General features: G+C 42.7%; 3 long non-coding RNA genes across 6 annotated transcripts in view; 1 reads left to right on the top strand and 2 right to left on the bottom strand.

Moving 5' to 3' along the window:
- The window catches only part of LOC138687791 (uncharacterized), a 37,154-nt gene extending 35,139 nt beyond the window's left edge, over nt 1-2,015 (bottom strand). Inside the window, exon 1 of one of the 2 annotated variants that reach the window (XR_011326916.1) lies at nt 1,801-2,015. This is a non-coding gene — a long non-coding RNA (uncharacterized lncRNA). The remainder of the gene's footprint in view (nt 1-1,800) is intronic. The other variant, XR_011326917.1, reaches the window with a different exon arrangement.
- LOC138687790 (uncharacterized) lies at nt 1,986-20,514 on the top strand. Of its 3 annotated transcripts, none has more exons than XR_011326915.1 (5): nt 1,986-3,059; nt 3,971-4,152; nt 8,737-8,923; nt 11,119-16,868; nt 17,014-20,514. It is a non-coding gene; the product is annotated as an uncharacterized lncRNA (long non-coding RNA). The 3 variants fall into 3 exon arrangements; XR_011326914.1 differs by having other exon boundaries at nt 1,994-3,059; nt 11,119-11,210; nt 16,821-20,514; XR_011326913.1 differs by having other exon boundaries at nt 1,997-3,059; nt 11,119-20,514.
- Nucleotides 19,013-23,123, bottom strand: LOC138687793 (uncharacterized). The gene is made up of 2 exons (XR_011326919.1): nt 22,865-23,123; nt 19,013-19,350 (listed from the first exon to the last, which is right to left on the bottom strand). It is a non-coding gene; the product is annotated as an uncharacterized lncRNA (long non-coding RNA).
- Between the last annotated feature and the right edge of the window lie 21 nt (nt 23,124-23,144).

Below are 23,144 nucleotides of genomic sequence, written 5' to 3'. Positions count from 1 at the left end.
AGTTAATTTATATCATTCATAAAAAAAGGGAGAAAACCTGATAAAAAAGTGAAATCAGTATTAAGTACACTGTTAAAACTAGGTAATAATTTGTTGCTCTTGCTACAGGGAAGCTTGGCACGTTTTTCTGCCTTGTACAATTTCCAGCCTTATTTTTCTCCATCGCTAACATTCATTGCTGGAGAACATAGCTTCTTTCTGAATAAAGCTCTACAGACATACTGAGATTATAGACTGCATTCTGATTTCCCGTATGTTAAAGAAATGCAGTATGATGCCAATTACTTCAGGGGGGAATGACTCTGGATTTATACCACTGTATCTGAGATCATAATTTGACTCCTTGTGAGTAATTGAGGTCATGTGTCTTCCTTTTTAACTTCACCACTGTAATGCCTACGCCTCATGCTGGAGGGTGAGTAGCTTGAACCATCCCAGATGACTGAGTCATGAGCATTTTTTCTAGATGAATACATGAGAGCTTATATGAGAGCAAGTAATTGCTCTTCATATGTGCCTGGGATATTATTTCATTAAGCAAACTACTCCCTGTTCATGCAGAAGCCCTAAAGATCAAGCAGCTGCTAGTGCCAAATTAAGTTTTTCTTGGGGTTAGAGCACAAAGTCAAAACTCTTGGGCCCTTTTTCATTAACTTCCTCAACTTGTGACTTTGGACAAACTCCCTGGGATCTCTGTGCATCAGTTACCCATCTATAAAGTGGAACGAAAGCTTACTTTACGAGGGAAAAGAGATGTGAAAGTTAAGCATGTGGGGCCAAATTCTGTCCTCTTACTCATACTGAAACAGCCCCTGGCTCCGTGCTCCTTAACTGTTTGGCTCCGTGACATCACCGAGGAAAGCCGGGCTCGGTGTAAGTTCGTATGTTTACCCCTGGCTCTCTGGGTTGGTAAAACACTCTGAAATTCTCCGATGAAAGCTGCCCTATAAATACAAAGTGTTCTTGTGACTCAGGTTCACTCTTTGTTTGGGTACAGATTCAACATCTCGCTTCCTTGGCTTATGAGACAGGTTGTTATTACAACGCTCTTTCCTACCTCCTAACACCTACTTAAACAGAAATCACTTCTTCTGCTCTCACATTCAGGGCACAGAAATCTATTTAAACTTTCCTTTCGCCATGAAGGAAATCATTAAAATCAACCTCAATCCCTCTCCCCGAGGGAATGCTGTCTTGTTACATCGAACCTCTACAAGTAAAGCCTATAGCGTGTCTTTAACTTTGCTTTTCTTAGGAAGGACCTCAGCTTCTGAGACTGAAGAGACTTCTCTGAAGCCATGAGCAGCATGGGAGAGCAAGGGCATGGGGGAAAAGAGAAGTTCTCCTCCCCAAGGAGGAGTTTTAATATGCCTGAAGAACGGAATTAAGACTTCAGATTGAGGCTTTAGCACCCTGTTATACAAGTGACACCCTTTAGCATAAAATCACTGTATTGAGGGAAAGCAGGACATTATCAGCTATGTTTGTACAATCAAATTTGAGAATATCTTATATCCATTTCATGCATGAGTAAGTGGCTACATAACCTATAAGGCACTAGAGGTCTGTTTTGCTAAGTTTTCTCCTTATGGTAGTAACTTTTCCTCTCTATATGTAATATTGAAGGTATAGTCATCCAGGTCAGTGATAGAAAACTGTTATTTTCACGTTCCCATAGCTGTAGAGGTGGAAGGTTGCATTAGTACCAGGATGGGCTCAAACAGAACGGCACTGAGCCTAGTAGACACCCACCCAACACCCCCAGCACACAAACACACACACACACTGGACATTTCTTACCTTGCCTTGCACAAGCCCGAGGGTCCAGAGCCACCAAACCCAGATGTGTTCCAGAGATCTATTAGTGCACACACTAAAGAGCATATTTATGATACCACAAATATTTAAGTGTGGTCTCTGCAAGTGGGAGGAGAAACTGCTCACTCCAAAAGCTTTTGGCCACAGGATTTCCCTATCTTGCCAGCCTCATGCATCCCACTGAAGCTGTGGGTTTGGTGGGAAGGCCTCAGATAATCATCTGACATCTTTCATAATGCTCATAAAAAGAGCTGGTGAGAACTCCTTACATATTATCATACGTATTTGAGTTTCCACAGGACAAAGCAACACTTCCAGGAAAGGAGGGAGAAAGCATGCGGTTGGTGCTAAGGCGTTCGAGGAGTCATCTGCCAGGCGATGGAGTGGGGAAAGAATGATTCTGCCAATGTGTCTCGGAAAGCTCTGGCCAGCTCCTTCCCTCTTTGCTTTCTTGTTAGGAAAATTCAACTTTACTAGCTTAATATACAGTGTGATTGTGAAATGAAGCTGATGAAAAGATGATATAAATTTGATATTCAGTCTCCTGGTTTGGACTGATAAAAGGCTCTCCTGCAATATGCTGCTTTACAGAATGGTCACCTTTTCCCCTGACTTTAGTGAGAGCCAAACTGGGCCTCTGCAAAATGGAAATGATCCTTGCCCCAAAGTTTACATCTTCAGCTGAAAACAAGGGATCAGGTTCCCTCCGTCGGGCTGAGCGGATCCTTACTCTGCGAGTAATCCTACTGAAACCAATGGGACTACTCGTGGAGTTGAAAGAGGTACTGGCATGGTGTAAAGGTCGCTGACTTTGGTTCCAAATATCCATTCACCTTGTTTGTTTATTTCTGTATTCAAAAGCTTTTAATCCTACAGGCATTGCAATGTATTGGGACTGAGGTGCAACATCTGAGCTTTGCTGCCTGCCTGGCTCTCCCAGGTTGTGTAAAGAAATCCAGGGTCTGGAAGGATGGAGGAATTTTGGCCAAAATAGCATTTTGTTTCTTCTGGTTGGGTTTTTTGGTTGGTTTTTTTTTTTGCTTTTCTTCTTCCCTCCAGCCAAACTCCCAGCCACACTGGCAAAGTGAGCTGTACTTCACTGGACACCCTGTCTCAAAAAAGAAAGTAGCTTTTCCATTAGCAGAGGAAAAAGACAGCTCCTGTGTGCATGGTATTGCTGCTTCTTTTTCTGACCAAAGTAAGTCAGCTGGTTAAGCGAAGTACCCTCTCTGCTGTTACATGTAAGTACTTCTTTCATTTCCCATGACATTAATACAGCTCTGCATATAATGCCATTTCCCCATGGCATTAATATGGCTCCGCATGTGGGGAAAGAGGAGGCGAAGAGGAGCTCTGCAGAAGACCTCCTTGGGTTATCCTTTAGCTCTCACTGAAATGGGTTGGAAATTTCAGAGGGGAAATTTTTATGCTGGCAAAATGCCAGACTGATTAAGTCAAAATGAACCTCCCAGCAGAAATCAGACGGTTTTCTCTGGTTTCCGATGAGCTCAGTGGGCTGGTAGGCTGCTTGCAGAGCCTGGTGACTGGGAGAGCCCCAGCTCAGTCCCGTTAGATCCACAGCTCCGTTAGATAACTGGGTGTTAGTCACTGCTATCTTTATCTGGCTATGTCACTGCAAGGAATTCATCAAGCTGATGTAATCCACACCGGACCAAGCTCCTGGGCTGGGTGAGGCTCTAAGGCCATGCTCTGCTCCTTGAAAGCCTCTAATGGAGCTCAGGAGCTCGGAAGTCCTCCGCTTTTGAAAATACCTGAACCACCCTGAACAACACCCCACCACAGACTGGTTTACGAGGGGAAGCTACCCACTGCAAAAATTACATTCAAAACACTTCAAGGTGGCAAGAAGGAGCTCAAAGGCAGTAATTTTGGGTTGCCTGTAACAACTTAATTCCACCTTGTGTGTGAAATCAACTCTCCAACCCTCTAGCTGTCTGGTCCTGTTCTCCTTTCTCCTCCCAGGCTGTCACCCAGTCTTTAAATGGCTCGGGGACCCCTGCCTGCCTAAAGGGGATAAAGCTTGGAAGAGTCCAATTACTAATCTCTAGAAGTCTCTACTGAGTATATATGATTTCTCTTTCAATTTTCTTTCTTAAAAATAGATTAATAGTTTTATGCCCTTGTTTTTCAGCTTGAGGCAGAAAATCTAACAGACATTTTCAGCTTGAATGATGAAAGTTTAGTGAAGCTATACGGAATGGGAAATAGGACCTTCTCCTGGGAAGTGCTGAGCAACCTTGGCATGAGGTGGGACTCAGGCAGTGCAGGGTGGACTGTCAGAGCGTTCAGCAGAGCACTCCACTGGCCAGGCTGGTGAGTGCTGTCAGACCCTGCAGAGCCCTGAATTGAGTGTGTAAATGTATATGATCTGCCTGGAGGTCTCAGGCAAGCAAGGCTGATTCCTGGTTTCATGATGTTTTCTATGTGATTATTCCAGAATCTCCTTAACTTCCCTTTCCTTGCCATAAAACCCCAGTCTCTCATCCAAATCCTGATGTCATCTTCTCTTCCCTCCCCAGTGCCCCATTTCATCTGCCGCTATCAGATTGCCTCCCCTCTTGTCTGTGGGGACGCCGGCAGAGCAGGGCAAAGATATCACAGAAAAGAATCTTTCTGTCCTCTCATCTCTGCCCCCTCCTTTATTGCAAGGCTTTAGAAGCAGATCCACCTCTCACCTGACATCTATGCAAGCGTCCAAAACAGTGGGATGGATCTATAGAGAACCCATCTTTAGTGACCTGGCACTTTAGTGACCTTTGTCTCTACTTCTTTTTAAAATTTATAATACATGGGATCAGTCCTTTATCCCCAAGAAAATAAGCAGATCTGCACTGTTTCCATAGAAGAGGCAGGGAAAGAGGGTGGTGATGAGCTGGCTCTTAGCACCAGCCCTAGGAAAGCATGGAGCGGGGTCCCAGCACCCACACCTGCCTGCCTCCTGGGGTCCCAGCACCCACGCCTGCCTGCCTCCTGGGGTCCCAGCACCCACGCCTGCCTGCCTCCTGGGGTCCCCCAGCTCATGAGCCCAGGCTGCACGGAGGTGCTCCTGCTCCACACTGGCCTTGACATGGTGTCATCACTCTAAAAGCTGCTGTTTCTTCCCCTGGATCCCGACCGAGGTCTCTTCCCTTGTGAGGAGAAGTTGTCTGGCAATGCAAGAAAACAGTCTGTGCGTTGTGCTCCTTCGCAGTTACAGACAAGGTGACAGGCACGCTATGGTGACTTAGGAAAACGAGCTGACAAGTTCTCATAAACAATAATAATAAGTAAAATAATATTTCATTTTCTCCAAATTAGGAGGGGTTCTGGTTTGCTCTCAAAAATCTGCTGGTCCTCTGAAATGGATCAGTAGTGACATCCAGTGGCCACAAACTGAGACAGCTATAGTAATTTTAGGCTATAACAGCATGCGCTGGATTTACATGTATCCTAAAAGTGCTCTGCGTGCAAAAAAAAGTATATAGGTTTTATAAGTACCACTGTCCAGGGAGTGAAGAAAAACACCATACCCACCCAGATCATCTTTTCGAGGGCGAGTGCAACAGCTTCTTGCACTTGGAGCTACTGCTCCACTCTGACCCACGCAATGATGTTTCCTTCCATTGGGGCTGGTCTTTTGAAGAAGCTTAATCCACTCAACAAGGTGTTTTGAAGTGAGTTAAAGTTAGAGGTCTTATGGAAGAACTTGGGTTGCCTATACAGGTTGGCAGCTTGTTTTATCAGTTTTTTTCACAGGGCTTTGTAGCTCTCAGATGGTTTACATTTTTCTGGTTGGCTTCTTATACATCTTCTGGCAACACTGTCTCAACAAAGGGGCTATCTGCACTGCCCAGAGTCACACAGATGTTGTGGTGTCTGTATTATGGGTGAGGGAACTGCTAATAATGTTTTTTTTTAAGGGAAATGGGTATGAATGTATGAAATATGTACAGAGTTTCCTAGTGCTGACACCAATTAAAACTTTCATAGCACTATTTCCAGAGATTTGGAAATGTCCACTAGATCTAGGTAGTCCAAGTCCAACCTGGCAATCCTACATCATGAGTGATTTTTTTCTACATCATGATTTTTTCTGTTCTTATCATGTTATCATGGTGTTCCAACCCATAATGTGCTAAATACAGCAAGGCACATACTTCAAGTGTCCAAATAGCTCCCTGCAGACCCAGGAGCACTGTCTTGGATTGCAGCCACCCTCCTTCACTTCTTGCTGATCCAGGGTTGCAGAGTGACTTAGCTCCTGATGGGGAGCATGCAGCAGGCCACCGACAAGTGAATCGGCTGGTTTGTACGATTCAGGGAACTTGGAGAAGACCTTACTTCTCTTTCTCGGTGCGTTAGAAAAATACTGACCAGCCCAGTGTGCGGTCAGGGGAACAGCCTAGTGTGAGCCAGGCACAGAATATTTTTTACTGACCAAATGTGCGCTAGGAAATGCTCAGGTCTCCCTCAGACACAATAGGCTTTTCTTTAGTAAAGTGCTGACGCTGTGACTCCATAAAGTAAATCCTCAGTAAAATATTGTTTCTCACTTGATCTCACTTGCAGTTTAACAAGTTAGATTTACACCCTCTCTGACAGCCTTGTGCCTCTCGCTCAATTCTAATCTGAAGCGACTGCTGCGGTTCACTCCAGGGTTGGGAGAGATAATCAAGTTACTGTTGCTTGGAGTGTTACTGTGTGTTCGTCAAGGCTGGGTGTTCGACCACATGCATATTTCTAGACCGTCACAAACACACGGCAAAAATGCATTATCTTAAATCTTTTTTTGCTGACATTTAAATGAACACATATTTCCTCAAATATGTGACAGGCCGAGAGCATCTGGCCCCACTGATGCTCAGTAAGTAACTCATTACACTGCAGGAGCTCACTCATGTTTGAGCCCTGGGCTTTGGTAATGCTCTTGCCTGGTTTATAGCACTGGTGTACTTGATTTGCGCTTGAGCCAGAGTATTATATTTAGGCGTGTGAGCAACAAATTTTGCACAGAGATCCAAACCTTTAATTCACAGCTATGGGAACTGTTGGAGTAAACCCCCCGCTCATTACTCATTGTTTACATTTAGAATATTGATGCTTCAAGGAATGACAAAATGTACAGTCTCAAAAAACATATGTATTGAAACTAAAAAGCAGAGACACATAAACCAGTCTTTCAGATCCTGCCAATGCTTTATCTGAGACAGCAGCCTGATAAAAAATCCTACTTGTCTGTTAAGGATGGTTGATTAAGGACTTTATGATAACTGACATTTCTGGCATGTCACTTTTTGTTTTGTGATTGTCAGGATGGCTGTCATTTCTCTCTTTCTTCCATTTCTTGTAATGCTTGTTTACTTACTTGGTAATGCTTAGTTCTCTTTTGGGATTAAAAGATGCTAAGGTTACAAATATGACACAGATGGCAGCAAGCTCCTATTATTTAACGGTAAAGCACCAAACACATACAACTATTTATGCTCAGCTAGTACTTACAAACATATAGTAGATCATTCACACTAATTTCTAACAGAGATGGGTATCTTCAGGAAATCCGGATTCTGCTTCTTTCAGAAAATTTTGGGATGACGTCCCAAAAGATATCCAAGGAACTTACTAACACTGCAGCCCTAAAATTACCGCCTCTCTGTCTTGTGCTGAACAGACCAAGGCATGCATCATTATCTAGAAGTTTGATTCCTGCTAAGGAAACAGAAGGGGAAAGCAAGCAGTGCCCGTCTCCATACTAGCTCTGAGCTACTACCTGGGTACCCCACTGTCATGGGATGTGAGACATCCTATGAGCCAGGAGAGAACAGATTACCACTACCAGATGTCAGCATAACATCTGAGAAAAATATCAGGCTGCAAGGGAGGAGTTAAAAATGGGAAGCTTTATGTCATCGGTGCCAGGTTGGGTGACAGAGCAGGTTGGTTGCAAGGAAGGAAGAAGGGAGTAAGTGAGAATACTGGTCTCTAGCAAAGTCTTTATGAGGCAGTGTAAGTCTAGCAGGGGTTAATAGAAAGTAATACCATTAAACTTGGCTGAATTCAGAGCAGAGTGAGATTTGCTTTCTCAGAGGTTTGAGATGTGGAGGTTTGGCAGTTCACTAAGAAATGAAACCTTAAAAGGGGTAGTTGGAGTACTTTTTATTATTATCATTATTATTATTAATAATTTTTCAAATCCTTGGCAGGCATACAGTCCTTAGGTGATCCACCTGCAGAAGAGGTATATGTATGGAGGGTGGCTGCTGGCTGAAGAGAAAAAAGGCTGCGGATAGGACTGGTCATATGGTGCTGTGTTGTCTTGGAGTGTGGCATATTTCTGCTTGGGTGCCTTGGTCCTTCTCCAAGACTTGAGATTGCTAGCACCATGGCGAAGGATTCACGACAGCTACCTGCTGCTGGAGATACAGGGCATATAGGTTTAGTCCTTACTACATGTGGAAGAGGAAACTGTTTTATTTGTATAGCCAGCAACTGTTGGCTGTGTCTCCATTTTAATTTTATTTTTTTTAATTCCTGTGGCAAGAAATAAAGGTGGAATCCCTTGAACTTCCTGTAAAGTAAGTTTTCTTGGAGGAAAAGAGAATTTTACTTCTTTCTTTACAACTTCCCTACCCACCCCCCCAAAAGTAAATTAATGTTATAGTGTTGCCCAAATCCACTGACAAGGCCAGCTTGTGTTGAGCATGGTTGAAACAATAAAACTCTATTGGTATCATCTGGTCTCACATAGGCACTTGAAAGGCAAGTACAAGGCCAAAGTAGGGGTGACTGTTAGCAGTACAATCACTTCAGGAAGGCTGGAGCTTGCCCTTTGCTTCATGCTCCTAACCCTACCACCAAAAAAGAAAACAGTGTTTTAGATGGTGAAACAATACCTGAACTGTTGCTTTTTTTTCCCTACAGGATTTCTTCTTTCTTCATCCCTGTGCTGGAAAGCTGTCACTTTACACACTGGAAATCCAAACAATGTATAAGGATATACCTTGAGGAGCAAATACTGCACTGACCCTCATTTTGTCCTGCAGCCTACGTAAAGGGACCAACCCAGCTCCCTGTGAAAACATATGAGGAATACAGAGGGACTGATAAGGTACAAAACTCTCTGCTAACTTATGTTAAAAAAAAATTGCGCATCTGTCCAGAAAAGTCTCAGCTATTGAGACAACCAGGAAATAGGTTACTTGCCTGGTGGTGGTGGCACCAGAACAAGTGGATCCCCAAGGGGAGTGGATTCAATGACTGGATTCAATGCTGCTTTTAAGTGGACCTCTCCCAGGCTCTTCTGAATGCAGACAACTGTAACGTTTGCTGGCTGTCTTATTTTCTCCCAGCTGTCCTCTTAGGACTTCTCTCATTGTAGCTTTACTTACCTACAGGTGAGGGAACTCAACTGCATGGTGGGAAACGTACCCGTGCTCTTCAAAAATTGTTAAGAAATGAGGGTTGTGCTCCCTGGTGAAGGTAGCAGTTGCATCATTAGCCACAGATAGATTAGCCATAGAGGAAAAAAAGTCATCCGAAGCTGCATATTGTTATGCATGAGGTCATGTCTCCTTGTGCTGATTCTAGCTCAATGGGGCCTCAGTCTCGGGGCAAAAAAGGAAGAAGCTTAAAGTCTTCTTCATTGTAATGATTGCTTGAGTTTGCCTACACAGCTACAAAGCTTTCCTGTTAACATCAAATTAGATAACAATTTAGATAACATCAAGTTAGATAACATCAAGTAGTACTGATGAAACCAACCATTTAGACAAGATATAATGGCATATTATTGCCTGTGAAGGAATTGCACTTAGGTTTTCCAGTATCCCTCTGTTGCTAGATTTAGTATCACATTACAGGAAGCCTGACTGGACAAACCTTGGCAAGATCTAATGATCTCATGTTCTTCGCTGTTCTGTTTTACACGCTGACATGCAGATGCTGATCTGCTTTGGAGACAGTATGAGCTGGCTTTGCATCTTCTGCTATTCAAAAAGAACTAAGTTTTAGAGCCCCATGTCCCAGAAGACCTGTGAGGATGAAGCTTTAGACTGTATTTTGTCTCTTCAAGCCAAGACTATCTCCAGAAGAAACTGTACAAAGGATAATGTATTTTTATTGTGCTGATTAGTCAGTAATGTTTTTAATGCCACAGGAAACTTGAGGGATGCAGCTATGAGTCTCCATATGGTTAACTCCTGAAGCACTTAAGTAATGTCCTGGGATAATATATTCCATGCTTAGTTTAAAAAAACCAACCAGACAAACAAAAAAAAACAACAAAAAAAACTTAAAAAAGAAAATCACAAACCACAGTATCTGTAATATGAGAAGACAGAGGGTTCTCTCCCTTCTTATTACATGAAAATGTATTTTCTTTGATTTTGACCATCCTCTATGTGCTTTTTCACCCACTCAGCTGTGTTAGTCTACAGTACCCACTTAGCAATAGCCTGCTTGGATCTATGTGTCCAGCAAAATCTTGCAAGTTACTCCTTGGCATCTTTATTGCATTTACCAATAACAGGCTATGTTTTTCCAGTTCTCCACCTGCACACAAGAACATACGCACTGTCTGCCAGACCAGTGCAGGACTTAATTTCCTTAGATGAGCTAATCAGCAAACAGGTGCCAGCTAAAGCAGAATGAACCAAGGCAATCACAGAAAAGTCATTGGAAGTTTTGTTCTCAGACAAATAAGAAAAAAGAAATGCATGAGATTTATTGAGCATGAAATCTTCAGACGCTAAGAATCAGATATTACAAATTCTCACCATCCATCACGAATGTTGGACTAGAGAAGCACTAAGTACATCAGTGGTACCGCTGAAACTATTAACAGTTGGGTCCCAGGTGTAAGCAGTGGGCTATGGAAAGGAGATGTGTTTGCATGAAGATAAGCATTCCTCAGAAAAGCTGTGAACCCAAACTCTTAATGGCTACCGAGAATCATTTTTATATTGTTTACCAAAACCCAGTGCTTCTAAATGCTTCTCTATTAGAAAAGGGTACTTTGTATTGTCGGTAAATGGGATAACAAGGAAGTGTGAAAGATGAGTCACCAAGCCACAGGGAAATAAAATGTAGTGTGAGCAACCGCAGCACCCTCACTTGGCCCTGTGGTCCTTCGATAGAGCATAACGCAGTTCCCTGCAGCCGTGGCCTCCAACAAGAGCTATGTTCAGCTCACTAGTGCGGATGAAGGTTAAGGATACTTATTCCAGCTGCCCCAGTTGTGCCTACATGACCACGTTATTTAAACAGCTTGTAATTTTAGTAAGTACATTTATCTTGATCTTACAGGTGTGACTTCAAGGTTGAAGACCTAAGCCCCATCTTCTCAGAGGATTCAGGTGACAACGTACCTTCTGGAGATGTGAAGCAACTCAGCTGAGGTCTGTGGTGAGAACTAGGGCAGGAATCCTGGCACCACTGTCCAACAGGGCTGTCCTCTCCGTGTTTGGTATCCAAATTGTTACAATACCCTCCTGAGATGTTGAGATGGGGCAGATTCAAAGCAAACCCACCCTGAAAACTGTGCAAGTTGAGCCCAAACACAGAGTAACACAGGAGCAAAATGTTGAGCCAGAAAAATGAGTAGGGAGGGAAGACAGGGCTGTGCTGCTGAATTCTGACCAAAACCTATTTCGGTAGATAAAGCTTGTGTCAAAAAAACAAAACAACAACAAAACACAAAATGCAAACCAAACACAGACCAGGATATTACCTAATGCTACTAAGAGTTAAAAGTAGAGGAAGTAGAAGGGAAAAGTTGATGGTGTGTGGTAGAGCAGCAATAACTTGTTTTTTAATCTTCATTGCATCTTTGACCTCCTCCTTCACCTAAATTTGAACCTGTGCTTGCTCTTAATGGCACCTATCTTGTGTCAAGTGAACAGTCTCCCCCGGTAAATGCATCTTTCCAATAAAAGATGCCACAAAGAAAGTTACTGTGGGAAGAGTCACACTGGTGAGAGTAACTGTAGGAAACAAAGAAGAACTTGGCCTTGTGGAAAAGCAGTATTTTCACTGTCCTGAGAGGGTTTCACAAATAACTTGGCATATACTTTGAAAATGTCCTTGACGGTGCCCTTTTAAGCAACGAGAAAGCAGGCAAGCTCATGTTACAGCATCAGATAAGCTGAGCAACTGGTGCGGAGGAAGTATTAATGCCCACAAATCTCCTGTGTAAAATCAAGCACAGACAATTACCTTGGTTATGAACCACGGCGGTGTAACAGGCTTCAGCTAGCAGCCTGTCCAGCTGCTTTTTGGCATGGATCCTGAACAGACCTTGCAGTTGGTCCTAAATCTTCAGATACTTTCCTCCTCCCCCACACGCTTGGCTAGTAGCCGTTCTGATTACATTCAGCATTCACAGAGCTGCTGATGGCTGCCCTTTTCCTAGAGATATGGGCAGCTCGGCCAAATTGCCATCGATGGGCTCTCCCCCAGGCTTTTGCAGTAAAACGGCAGAGGCTCTAAGTGAAAGGGGGATATAGTCCTGAAGAAGCAGAATTTCCTAGACAACCGCCATCCAGAACAGAGCTGTAATCAGCCAAAGAAATCTGTACTCCTTTCTTAATAGGAGGGAGAGAGGAACCCCCAAATACACCAGCTCCCCCCACCGCAGGCAATTCTGTTGCACAAATGCATCTCTGTGAATCTCTGTGTATCTCTGTTAAAGACCTCAGGCCTCCCTTGAAGAGATTTAGCACAGGACAGAGCTCACTCCTTTTACCTATCCACGGACACCTTGTTCTTGACAAGGCCTGTTGTCAAAACCCCGCTCAATTTTATGCTGCCATCCTTCTTACTATGTAATTTATACATGTTTGCCTGCGATTCTCTTCCCCTGCCTTTGACATCCTTTGTGCCTAAGCTGCTCCAGAGATCGAGCAGAGGCGTATGTATATTAATACGAGTGGGTAACGGATGAGTACACTCATGCTCCCTAGCTTGTGCTCCCTCCAAAGCAGATCATTTCTGCATGGTACAAACAGTGCTGCCAAACTATATTTTAAGCATTTAAGCTAATGAAACCAAGATTAGCATCTCAGAAGTCTATTAACAAACTTAGGAGGGTTGGGTTTTTTACCCAGCATGCATATTTATATATTATTAATGAAATCCAAGAGTTGCAGTAAATGCCTCTGTTACTCCTGCATCACTCCTGTGTATGGCAGTGTATAAATTATTCCTACTACTGGCCCTTGCTGGTTGTCTGTTAAGAAGTTAACAGTGAAAAGGAAGAGCTTTCTGTTCCCTCCAGAAACAAAGTCCCACTACCACGCCAAGCATGGGGCTGAGCTTAGCCCGCTTTCTACCTCCTTTACCTGCCTGAAATCTGCATTCCCCCTGCAAACTGCTTTGCCTTCTGTAGGGATCAGAAAGCAGGGGAAGGCAACAGGATTACCCTGAGACAACAAAGAAAAACGCTGGGTACGAGGAGGTCTGGGAACCCACGCCAGCCTTCACTCGGTCTTTACGCTGGAATCAGCAGGGGATGAAGCTCTGGGGAAACAGGTCTGAAGGAGGGGTATGCAAGAAAAACCCACATGCTGCTTAATTTCTCAGAAAAATATTATCGTCCTTCCTGCTCTTCCTCTAGAAGCAGTCATTTCTGATCCCTGAGATAAAACCCAACTGTTTTCTGTTGTTCTTCCTCTCTTAACCAAGCTCTGCTCCTGCAGTGGCTCCTCCGCTGCAGCGCCTGCAGCAGTGTTCACAGGGGCTCAGGGAGGTGCCTTCCCTTCCAGCTTCCTCTTCCTCCTCCTCCTCACCACCTTACCTGCTAACTTTGCCTCCCCCAGCCCCACTCCTGAGCACGATGTGCCTCCTCAGCCTCTTGTTTTCTACCTTTTTTCCATTGCTTATGTGCTACCAGTTTGGGGGATCTTCAGCCACAACCTGATCAGGTCTTCCTCGTTAGATCCCTTCTACTCCTGTGCCCCTTCCTCTTCCTCCCAAGAGGAGAGGGAGCTCTTACAGGTTAATTTTCCAGACCAGCTGAGTGTTGATAAATAATTATGCAATATTTAGTGGATATTTACTGACTGCAAAGGAGAGCAAGCCTGTAGTGATCTGTGGAAAAACAAGGCAGGGATCATCTTTTCAAGCCTCAACAAAGGAGTTTTGTTGGATGACTAGCTCACAGCAGCATCTGCAGTAGAAACAGTTAACAGTTGGATTTAAAAAAACATGAGCATGAGACTAAGGTAGAACATTTAAAAATAACTGTTCTTTATGTTGCTACGGAGACCTTTATTATAGCCATTGTACGTGATGTGCATTGATTACATTCCACGTAGGTAACATTTCTCTCTCAGACTAGTAGAAGCTGACAATACTCCCACTTGTATGAGATGGTATGTAGGAGCATACAGGTTGTGGAACTAAACAACGCTAGGGAGGAGGTTTACTCTTTTTTCAACTCTTAAAGCAGTTTTAGTACTCCATTAACGGTTTTTTGCCCTTGCAGATATCCCTTGTTTAATACATTCCCCTGTTTCTAAAGCAAAAGTGCTTAGGATCATTGTAATTGGGGTGATAAATACAGCAATCCTATTATAAAAATAAGGGTTATAATTCATACAGCTGGCAGTGCATGCATCTGGAGCGCTCTCAGTTAAATCTGAGTAGTTTCAACACATGGCATTCAAACAAAAACTGTACTGACTGCATTAAAGATTTTATTTGTCTTTAAGCCTAGTTGATTAGGTCACAGCAGTGAAGGCAGAAGATGTATTGCTGGTGCTCATGTAGTTACATGGGCAGCTTTTTTTAAATGCTTTTGAGAAAACATTGCTGATCAAAAGCGGTTAAGTCAAAATCTTGGCAAAAAACCTCCAAGTTTTCATTACCGTATTCTAAGCTTTACCCATTCCAATAAAAATAACAGTATTTGGAAACGCAACCCTCACAGAACTTCAGTTTCACTTTTTATATGACAGTTTTCATCTTCCTGACTTTTTTTTTTTTTTTAATATTGACTCGGATTAAATAACCTTGTATGGATGACAAATTTTAGCAGAAATTATTCAGGAAGCCAAGCTTCTTTAGGGCTTATTTCAGAGAAGTTTTAAATTTCATATTGAAAATATTTACTTCAGTTTTTCCATTTGTTAGACCGAAAGCTCAATAAGTAAATTCAAATAGAAGCGTACAGGCTGCATTTCAGGCAGCTGTGGTTTTAGAGACATGCTTCTAAAATTATTGGAATAACTGAAAAGTTGTAGGCTGGTAGTGGGAGGAATCTCTAATTTGCTGTGATACTGAGGACAACAGACAAGTTTCTCACTTCTTTTAGCCCGCAGACTAGAATTTCACCTTGTCAGTCTATTCAGTATCCTCAGCATCACTGGGTGCCCGGGAAAAAAGAATGTAAATTGAACAAAATGAAAACTGTATGAATATACATGAGTTTTGCCTTCTGGCTTAACGAAGCTACAAGAATACAGTCTGCCCAAAAGCAGGGAAGTTATTCTCCAGTTAAGAAGGATTTGAATTTTTTTCCCTGTCAGTAGTTTGCAAGTGAACATGAAGAACACTGATTTAAATCATACTTCTCCCAAAGGTTTTTATCTACTTTTACTGATAATCCAAACATCAGAACAACTCCCCCCCTCCCCCCTAATATTTTCCTATTTACTTTTCATACTTTCCTTGTCTAGGCAGTTTATTTAGCCCATTCCCCTGCAGTGTCCTATGCATAAACAAGGTAGAAAGCGTGAAAAGGTTATGGCACAGCGTCAGTGTCTAAGGATAAGGCCAGATCTCTCTTGTTACTACAGAGATAATACAGTTTTCCAACTCGCAAAATGTTTGTGAAACTATGAGTTGCTTCTGTCCTTTCAAATGTCACTTCTTGACTGTGAAACATGAGGTCATGTTTCTGGGTGAATTTAAATTTGGCTGGTGTTTGCTTTGCTCTGAACAGACTCTGAACAGAAGCAGTACAGACAGTGTAGTATGAAACCAGACTATTAAATAAACGCTACCAGGAGAAAGACAGGAATTGTAACGTTATGCTTTCTCAGCTGAAACATGTTACTAATAGTTTTTACAGAGATTTCAGTAATATAGCTATTTGTCTTACACAGATGAACAGAGTAACTTACGTTACTACAAAAATGTTGCCCAGATCGACATGTACATGTACATGTATTACATATGTATACATATGTATACGTATCACAATATGTAGCCCAGATATGTGCGCAGTGATTATTATTTGTCATTAAATATAGTCTTTGGGTCATCTCCTGAAGAAAAGCTACTTGAGTTTGTGCAAAAATGTGTTGTGAAGGGAATAAAATTACATCTGTAAAGATTAGCTATGGGAATCTGCATGCATCTTTTCATTCTCCGAGTATAGAAGCATCAATACAGGCATGGGAAGACTCTTGTGAAAATCTGTTAGTTGGAAGATACAGAAACAAGAATATGTAAGTAAGTGTTTCTGTTTACCTTTCCTGAGCTTCCTGCCAATACAAAAGGTCAAGCAACAAAAAGCCAATATACTTTTCCATGCTCAAATGGCCTTGGGTTTGTACAAGGAATGGAGCTGAAATGGCCATCTTCCAGCTTTGCGGTGGGAACTGAGGAAAGAGTTTCTTTACCTAGTGCTTGTCAGACTCCTCCCTAAAATAGTTCCCCCCCCCAAGATTTATTTACATCAAAATGCTTGGTCTAGCTTCCACTGCCTGGAACAAGTTCTTTTCATTTTACTTTAAACTGTTAGGTTGGGAGGAGGGAGGGCTGAGTAAACAGGAGGGAAAATGAAAGGATCTCTTCAAGCATTTGTTAAAGGTTCAGCTCCGCAAACACATTTACATATGCCCAGACATACAGCCCTATAGGGATGCCTATAAGCACTTAGAAGCCTGAGGAGTCCCAGAGTGGCAGTACACAGACATGCCTGCCCACTGCACTTACACAGACCACACCTTCTCTGTACAGTAAGTAGATGAGCTGACTAGTAATTTCCTTTTTTACCTTTTCAGTGGCTTAATACCACATACGAAACTTAAGAGGCAATCATCGATGCAAAGGTGAATAATGGAGAAATCCCAGAATCTTCCCCAAGAAATCTTACGGATCTGAGCTAAAATTTCTGAGATACTCCCTCCAGCTTGGAGAATTGGGGCAGTTTCCCTCAAATCCCCTACTGCCCCCTTATTTAGTTTTTCTTTCCAGCTGAGCCAGTGTCAGGATACACGGGAGCTGTGAGCAGCTACAGAAACCCAAGACCTGCCACAGCATGTCACTGATCCCAGGACTGTGGCTGGTGAAATTGGATTACCGAGTATTTGCACAAGTAAGCACTCTCCCGAGACTAGGACACGGATCTCGGATTCGGACTGTTGAAGTGCAAGGCGGTTCTTTCCCACTCCCTCCGTGCAGCCCTTTGCCCCCCCCTTCACGGCCATAAAGGCTAATAAAGAGTCTCAGCTCTGCACCGAAATGGCTGCAGCACAGACACGTGTTCAGCTCTGACCTTACTGCAGGGGTGGTAACCTCCAGCAGAAGGGAGAAAGCTTCTCGCCGTGGCCTGATTTGACCGAGCTTATTTGGAGGCTAACGAGACAGAGCAGACACTCGGTGACCGGCTGCTGCCAGGACCCGAGGCAGAAACCCCAGCCCAGTAATCAACTACCTGCGACCGATGCAGAGAATTACACTTTTAATGAAGGGCAACTGAGGCACAAAGCCTCACAGGGACCCTCATCTCACAAATTACGTTCATCCCTGAAGTGTGTATTAACTCTTTAGCCATTGAACCCTTATACAAACTCAAAATTGCTTTTTAATGCAGTTTCTTGCAGCCTCTCCATCAGCCAGAGGCTGCTTCGGATTAATCCAGGAAGTGAGCCAAGTATTAAAAAAATGATGTGAGGTTGTGGAACATCTAAAACATATTGATCATAGTGTAATTATACTTGAAATGTATTAGGGGAAGTAGCTAAAACAATCTCCAGTCTGAAAAAGATGATTTGGGAGCATGCAAGAGGGCCTCGGGGAGGCTGCATGCAACTCTTATGAGGGATTGTCAATCTGCTTCGTAGTAAAGAAAAGGCACTTGAGTGAACACTATATGACAAATGTGGTAATAACTATCCCAAATGTATCACTTTCGAAAGCTTAAGCAAGCTAGCATTTAGGCGAATACCAGAAGTCAGCGAAGCAAATGCAGGAAGAAGCGAAATACGTGCGACAAGCTTCACATGCATCTGCGGATTAAAGAACAGTTGCTGGATTTAAGATCTAACAGCAGGCAGGGAATAAAGGAAATCTTCAGTTTGCCTTGGATACTGGTAATAGAAAAAGTCTGAATGTGTTATATTTACAGGTTGTTTTTTTTTTTTTTTAAATCTTGGAAAAGTTATGAGAGCTACAGTTCCTAAGCGGAGGATCTTGTTTCATGATACAATAAAAGGCAGGGCCTGGGTAAGATAGTAACAGAATCCCTAATTAAAAGCCAGGATACTTTACAGTTGAACATGAGCCTCTTGAAGTATCCAAAGCACCTTTACATCCAAAATGTCAAGCTCTTGATTAAATAAGCAGAACATACTTTTGATGATAATTAAAGATGAGCTTCAGTCAAAATACTGGATTTGTATTTGGGCCAAACTAAACCTTGGATGCAAACCCTCACTCTCTTTTTGTTTTAACATATTCTGATCCGAACTGGGCTCTAAGCCACTGTTACCAACCAACTCAAGTGCTTTACTTGTTGCATGTTAAGATTGCAAAGCTGTTCATGAACAACAACAGTAACCCTGTTGCGAGACGGATCATATTAGATCAGTAAATTGAGACACAAAGTTAAAAACCTCTTCTTTTTCAGAAATGAATGTCAATTTGGAGCATCCGCATCTTTGGGCAGCCAACGGAGTTTTTATTTTTTTTTCCCTGCTGCACACAGTATTCACAGTTCCAAAGTAAACTATGTAATTTCTCATTAACTCTGAAAATTGACGTTTAGGTGTCTCAGGTAGGATCCAACCAAAAAGCAACATTTAATATGCATTCCAATCTTGAAAACATGGGTCTAGCTTCCTTTTCTGAATTCATACAGTGAGTCATTTCTAGGACAGGAATAAAACCTTCTAAGATTCTCGGTCGCCATCCTTAAAAATAACTGAAAGTTAGGGGGTCAGATTTTTCAGTAGGATAAATGGTTGCATTCAACTCAATGAATCCAACAATTTATTCCAGCTGACGATCTGCTGGTGGTTCTCTAAAGCACCAATACAGCCTAAATATGATTCAGTCACCCAACTATATTTTTTTCCTCCAATTCTGAGTGGAGGAACTTAGCTTGTAACAGTGAAATGTACTTGAGGGATTTGGAAATGAATACGGAGCCACAAGAGATGGACTGTCCTCTGTGCAGGGAATGGGCTCCAAGGGTTCGTGACAGACGAGTTCCTCCAGGTGAGTTGAACAGAAGTCTTCCCAGGGACCAGCTGGAGGCGGGGTGAGCCCTTTCTGCCAGCACTGGGAGCAGACTCATACTGCAACCTGCCCCTTCAAGGGCAGAATTAAAAGCAAAAAAAAGGTATTTAGATGGCATCAAACGAAATCTCACATGATCTAAAGCCTGAATGTTTTTAAAGAGGTTCACTCCAATAAAATGTAGGATCATCTGATAATAAGATGACATTGTGCTTGGCAGAGTTCAGAACTAGAACTGGAAGCAATCCTGATCACTGTATGTATTTATTTATTTTTTTTTAACATATCTTCAGAACTGGACCAGACCAGCTGCTCTCTGTGCAGTGTATCCTGTCTGAAATTGCAGATGCCTGAGGATGGTCAGATGAAAAGGACACCCCCAGCAGTCTGTCACCAGTATAACTTCCAGCAATCTTTGTATTTATTTAATAGCCTTCAATGGATTTTTTTTTTCTTCCTCAAGAATTTACCTAATCACCTTCTAAATCCTGTTTCATGCAGCCCCATGAGAATGCTAATCTAATTTTGGTCTCTAAGAGATGTAACACAAAAACAATAGGAGGCCCAGGAAAGAATAAAATCATTTTCCCAACAGATATTACAAAAGCAGGCAATGACTCCAGTCCAGTGATGAAGAAAATTACTAAAACCATTCATTACAAAACAACCCAGCACTTCCTGCTTTGAAAAATAATGTATTTAGACTACTTTGCAGTTTTGAAAAAACCCCACCCGTAATCCCTTTTTTAAGCTTGTGATATGGATGTTTCTTTCCTCGGTGCCATGACATGAACTTTAAAGTGTGCCTCTTTGACTGGTCCTACTTCTGGGGTTAACTAAAAATGCTCCTAAACCCAAAGATCCTTGGATCAGTCATGAACGAGAGGAATGAGGACAAACGTTCCCAGGGCGTCACTACTCATTGCTTAGAACAGGAGAATTAGCTCAAACACGTCCCTTCTGTGAATTCATGCCACTTGCTCTCAATTAAATTACCAGGGTTATATTACCGGGCTCTACGTATTTCACAATCTTTGTACACTCTCCTGTGGCAATCTCCTGCAAAATGTTGAAAATTGGTTTTGAAGTTCTACACTTACAGGTTTGTTGCCATCGTGTCATAAATTGATTTGCAAAAGAAAATAGTATTTTCCTTGTTTAAATATAGGTGAACTATCCCTTTTAATAAACTCTCCCCTAGTACTTTAAAAAAAAATAAAATATACATATAGGGTCTTTTTTCTTTTTTTGGCATGTCTTGCATCCTATTTAGTAATTTCCAGCTGTTCAAAGTGCAAACAGTTGAGCGTATACTACACAGTTTTACGGAGCTCTATGTAACCAGGGTGGAAATTGGTGAGATTGTATACGCCTTTCTATTTATCCAGACTTCCAGAAAATGCAAATAGCAACTTCCAAATTGAAGCCAAAGTAAAATATGCTCTTAAAGGCCCTTTTTAGATGGTATTAAGATGAATCTTTTTTTCCTTCTCTACCTGACAAATAATTTTCTTTTCTCTCTTATTTCAATCCTATTTTATGTTATATAACATTTTTACACTTCCTTTTTGTATTCATGTTAATGTATTTGCTGCTATTTCCCTTTATTCTTTCATTCTCATTGAAAACGCTAAAACACGCTGGATTCTTGCTTCATAACGTGTCTTTAAGATAACATAGCTCCTGTTGAAAATGTTCCTGGGAGAGAAGTGATTACTGAGCTGAACATTTCAGAGGCTCTTAAGCTGACATCAGGTGCACAAAATGTGCCAGATTTCCTATTCTGCTTGTGTAAAAGAAGAAAATACTCAATTGAGACATCTGCAACATGACTTTTTTTTCTTCTCCTGCTGTTCCTCCTGACCCCAAATCAAGGCTGCTATTGCCTTTCTGAATACATTACTCCTTATCTGAAAAGCCATTTAGTTGCAAATCCAAAACCTTTCCATTTTTACTGCATGTGCCTGTATTAGCCATGGTAAAGGCCCGTAACAGAGCAGTTCAAATGTTGGACTAACGACCTCTCTGGTATTTCTATAGAAATGCTCTGTTAAACACCCAGGCATTTCAACTTTCAGTCACAAGACCTATAAAAAATTCATACTCTGAATCTCTAGTTTCAAACCACAGCACTGCATCATTAAGAGCTTTTCAATCCTCTCACCACACACACTTTATGAAGGGGGAGGGGGAAGAGGGCTTTTATCTTCCTGGCATTTAAATTTCACATTTTCTTCTCCTCTTGTTTGCATTTCTAAATAGTTCTGGAGGTTGGCAAAAAAACCCAACCCAAACCAACAATGTAAGCCTGAATTTTCTTTTATTCTATTAAAATATAACATTATCTAAGAAGCTTTTAGCTAGATATTTAACTAAAAATGAGAACAGGTGTAAAAACCAAGCTTTATCATATAAGTAACTTTTGCCTTAATTGTGGCTGTCTTTCAGAAATTATAAAACTTCTATTTCAGGGCTGAAAGACAAGACTACCCCTGACACAGGGAAGTACCTGGAAAAACAATGTGCAGTACGCATTGCTTTGATCGGGCCTTTAAATTGAGTTTGCTAGATTAGAATAAGAGGGTTTTTTTGAAGTATGTTTATATTTTCCAGTAAAAATATGGTTATTTTAGATAACACTTCTGTAAACCAAATTTGAATATAATGGGACTTCTGGGTTGGTCTCTCAAATGTTTAAAATGACTCTTTCTGAAGAGCCTCCACATATGTTCTTCCCACTCACTGTAGCCCTGCCTCATGTCATGCTTCTTCTTTCTACCTTTGTTCATTGCTTTCAAAGCAATTTTTATAAATGTCCATTCTTCCTGGTCCTCAGTTTGATCGGCTCCCACTCGCCCTGCCTCCGGCATGTATTACATCTGTTGCCTCCCGAAAGGGTTATGTGCACTCTGGGAGGAGAGATGCCCTCCTCTCCTTACCTCTCTAACTGCAAGGAAGCTGCAGTCAGTCCTACAAAGGAACCCCTGTCCCCAACTGACTGTCGCAGGAGTTCCGTCCTACACACCAGACAACAGCGATCTCATGTACATCACAGGCTGAAATACCATGATGTTGTGCTAAGTTCTTAGCTTTCTTCATGTTCCTTTCCTCCATATGTTTTGTTGGGGTTTTTTTCTTCACTTATTCAATGACAGCTTTTGAGCGTTAGTAAGTGAAGAGGATGGAAACAGATTTATATCTTATCACCAATAATAGCAGAGCTTGCTAAAATGTCATCCATGTAGCATTTTGACAATTTGCTAAAAGCCTCTCTCATCGGCAGGAAACAGAGAAGCAGTTCTAGGAAGCCACAGAACTCCCACGAAAACAGATTTTGCCTCTGTACCCCTCTCCAGAGCAATTTTACTAAACAGCCTGCCTATTTTTGAAGGGACTAAAATGCCCTCCCTCTCTCATCGCTCCTCGTACGTTCCTTGGGCGGCGAAGCGCCCAACGAAACCGCTCACCTTCCCACAGGCGGGACCTTTTCCCCCTCCGTCCCCCCCCTCAGCGGCGACGGCGTCCCAGACACCCCCCCCGCCCGACACTTAACGGCACTCAGGGAAACTTTCCCCCCCACCCCGACCTTCTTCTGGCGAAGTACCCCGAAATGAAGCCCGTCACGGCCCTCTCGTTCACAGGCGGCGGCGGGGCAGGGTGGGCCGCCGCAGAGCTCTCCCCCTCCCCGCCACTCCCGAGCGACCGTGCCGGGGGACGGGCTTCGGCGGGCGCTCCGGAGGCTCGCCGGCTGCGTTGCGTGTGTCTGTGCGCTCCCCTGTGCCCCGGGAGCGGGCCGCTGAGGAGAGCCGTGGCCATCCCTCCCTCAGCCCCCTCAGCCCGCCGGGCTGCCCGCAGCGCGGGCAGGC

Source organism: Haliaeetus albicilla, chromosome 11 (assembly GCF_947461875.1).
Source record: "Haliaeetus albicilla chromosome 11, bHalAlb1.1, whole genome shotgun sequence".
Lineage (NCBI taxonomy): Eukaryota > Metazoa > Chordata > Aves > Accipitriformes > Accipitridae > Haliaeetus > Haliaeetus albicilla.
The sequence above is the reverse complement of the archived record's forward strand: the minus strand, read 5'-3'. Positions and strand labels throughout refer to the sequence as shown.